This window comes from Propithecus coquereli, unplaced genomic scaffold (assembly GCF_000956105.1).
Source record: "Propithecus coquereli isolate 6110/MARCELLA unplaced genomic scaffold, Pcoq_1.0 Scaffold13, whole genome shotgun sequence".
In the NCBI taxonomy this organism is placed as follows: domain Eukaryota; kingdom Metazoa; phylum Chordata; class Mammalia; order Primates; family Indriidae; genus Propithecus; species Propithecus coquereli.
This window is the reverse complement of record NW_012137191.1, coordinates 2685950-2689752: the sequence shown is the minus strand read 5'-3', so window position 1 is coordinate 2689752 and position 3803 is coordinate 2685950. Positions and strand designations below refer to the sequence as shown.

At 34.7% G+C, this 3803-nt stretch overlaps 1 pseudogene; it reads left to right on the top strand.

Moving 5' to 3' along the window:
• Positions 1-489: 489 nt before the first annotated feature.
• LOC105805483 lies at positions 490-1144 on the top strand (annotated as a pseudogene).
• The last annotated feature ends 2659 nt before the right edge of the window (positions 1145-3803 follow it).

The window sequence follows — 3803 nt, the reverse complement described above, 5'->3', positions numbered from 1 at the left end:
GGACACTTTAATAACCCACTTACAATTGATGATAGAACAACCAAACAGAAGATCAATGAGGATAAAGAGGACTTGAACAAAAGTATAGAGCAATTGGACCTACCAGGCATATATAGAACATTTTATCCGACAATAGCATAATACACATTTTACTCAAGTATGCTTGAAACATTCTCCAGGATAACCCATATGTTAGGCCACAAAATAAGTCTTAATAAATTTCAAAAGACTGAAATCATACAAATTATCTTTTCCAGTTACTATGGAATGAAACTAGAAATCAATAGCATAAAAAAGTGGAAAATCCACAAATACATGGAAATTAAACAACCCACTTATACAATAATTAGGTCAAAAAATAAATCAAAAGAGAAATTAGAAAATATCTTGAGACAGACAAAAACGAAAACACAATATACCAAAACTTATGAGATGTAGCAAAAGCAATGCTAATAGGGAAATTTATAGCTACAAAAGTTTACACTAAAAATGGAAGAAAGGGAAGATGGCAGCCTCTACTGGGCGCACACAGCCATGGTTCTGCTTTGTGCCTCTGGCCTCTTCCTGTTGCTGCTGCTAGAGTTTATACAGCCAAGGGCCTGGCCAGGATACCAGGCAAGGCTACCCTACTTCCCCAGAAGAAGATTATTCATGATTACAATGATGTGGATATGGCATGTCTTCTGGGAGAAAGATAATGACATAGAATAAGGAGAAATTCCAGAGCACAAGAGACCTTCAGTACCTGTCATCTTGTTAGAGATAGGCCCAAGCAAGCCTGAAAGCATATTGAAAATGGCAAAAAAGGGAAGACTCTCATGATGTTTGTCACTGTATCAGGAAGCCCCACTGAGAAGGAGACAGAAGAAACCATGAGCCTCTGACAGGACAGTCTTTTCGATGCCAACTATGACATCCATTGTGGGATTGGACTATGCTATCTTCATGCTTCACAATCAGAGCTATACCTGGGAGATCAAGGACATTTTGGTCAGCCAAGACAAGTGTGCTGATAGAACTCTGGAGAAACAGGTATAAACAGGTATAACAAACCAAGACAAAACCAAAAAAGAAGGAAGGAGATCCAAAATTTTGGGCTTCCAAGGAAGACAATCAAGCTGGGAATAAAAGAGAAGACCTGTAATGAGTCAGCCATGGTGCTCTGCAGAGGAACAGATAGATATGGAGAGCTCCTTCTGGGGCTCGTGGGGCAGGGGTTGGGGGTGGTCAAAAACTGCACACCACATTACATTCTAGTTTCTTCTTCATTCTAGACCCTTCAGAAAGGGTCTGCCACATGACCATTTTGTGGTCAGTATAAAAATCACTGTTTAAAAGGCTTCAAGTAAGAAGGCAGAGGTTTTATAATATTGGACACTGATAAATTCATGTTTATTATCAAATCATCTTACATAGGAAAAAAAAAAGAAGAAAAAAGAAGAAGAAGATAGATTTCAAACAAACAACCTAAAATTATACCTTAAGGAACTAGAGTTTTCAATTAGCAACAATCATGTATCAGATAAACCTCATTGACTACAATGCTGCCGCTGCACAAAGCTACCTCAAAGAACTAGAAAAAGAAGATCAAACTAAACCCAATGCTAATAGAAGGAAAGAAATAATAAAGAGAAGAGATAAACAAAAGAGAATAGAAAACCAATAGAGAAATATCAATAAAACCAAGAATTGGGTCTTCAAAAGACTGTGAGAGAGTACTATGAACAATAGTATGCCAACAAATTGGATATCCTAGATGAAATGGACAAATTTTGGAAACATATAACCTACTAAGACTGAATTGTGAAGAAGGAGAAAATCTTAACATATTTGTGACTAGTAAGGAGATTGATTCAGTACTCAAAAACCTCTCAACAAAGAAAAACCCAGCACCAGAAGATTTTATTAGTGAATTCTACCAAGCATTTAAGGAGAAATTAATGCCAATTCTCCTCAAACCCTTCCAGAAAACTGAAGAGGAAAGAACACTTCCAAACCCATTCTATGATGCCAGGATAACACTGATACCAAATCCAAAGACACTACAAGAAAAGAAAACTATAGAGCAATATCCTTAATGAATACTTATGAAAAATCCTCAAGAAAATACTAGCAAACAGAATTTCAGCAGCACATTAAAAGTATCATGCATCACGATCAAGTGGGATTTATTCCAGGAATGTAAAAGAAGTTTCCACATATGAAAATCAATCAGTATAATAAAAAACATTAACAAAATGGAGGCCAAAACCCCCCACATGATCATCTCAATTGATGGAGAAAGTGCATCTGACAGAATTCAATACCATTTTATGATAAAAATACTCAACAAACTAGGAATGGAAGGAAACTACCTCAGCATAATAAAGGTCATATATTAAAAGCCCACAGCTACATCACAGTCTACGTTAAAAGGCTACAAGCTTTTCCTCTAAGTTCAGGAACAAGACAAGAAGGCTCACTTTTGCGACTTCTATTCAACATAGTCCTAGGAGTCCTAGGTAGAGCAATTAGTCAAGAAAAAGAACAAAAAGGCATCCAAGTTGGAAAGGAAGATGTCAAATTATCTCTGTTTGCAGACAATGTGATCTTATACATAGAAAACCCCAAGGATTCCACACACCCCCAAAAAGCTGTTAGAACTAATAAATGAATTTAGCAAAGTTGCAGGATACAAATCAAAACACAAAAATTAGTTGTATTTTTACCCACTACCAATGAATAATCCAAAACAGAAGAAAACAATTTCACTTATAATAGCATCAAAAAGAATACAATACTTAGGAATAAACTTAACTGAGCAGGCAAAATATTTTTAAACTGAAAAACTGCAAAATGTTGCTAAACTAAATTAAAGAAGACATCAGTAAATGGAGAGACATCTTGTGCTCATGAATTGAAAGACTTAATATTGGGAAGATGTCAATACGCCCCAACACCCAACGTACTCTACAAATACAACGTAACTTCTATCAAAGTCCCAATGATTTTTCAGAAATAGAAACACGCATCCTAAAATTCATGTGGAATTTCAGTAGACTCCAAATAGTCAAGAAAGTCTTTAAAAAGAATGAAGTTGGAGGTCTCATACTTTCTGATTGCAAAAATTACTACAAACCTAAAGTAATCAAAACAGACGTATAGACTAATGGCATAGAGAGAGCCAGAAATAAACCCTCAAACATGGTCAAATGATTTTCGACAAGGGGCCAATTTCCCATTTAATGGGGGAAAAGACAATCTTTTCAACAAATGGTGTTATGAAAACTAGATATGTAAATGCAAAAGAATGAATGCACCCTTAAATAACACCATATACAAAATTAACTCATAATTAATGGATCAAAAACTTAAGCATGTGAACTAAAACTATGAAACTTAGAAAAAAAATAGGAAAAAAGTCTCATAACATTGACTCTGACAATGATTTCTTGAATATGACACCAAAAAGCACAGGAAGCAAAAGAAAATATAGATTAAATGGATTACATAAAAATTTAAAACTTTTCTACACCAAACAACACTATAAGCAGTATAAAAAGGCAACTCACAGAATGTGAAAAAATATTTGCAAATCATATACCTGATAAGTGATTAATATCCAGAATATATAAAGAACTCCTACAATTTCACAACCAAAAACCTCAATTAAAAATAGGCACAAGACTTGACTAGGTATTTCTCCAAAGAAAATATACTAATTACCTATAAACACATTAAAATGCGCAATATCACTAAACATTAGGGAAATTCAAATCAAAACCATAATGAGATGCCACTTAAGACAACTATCAGGATAACTA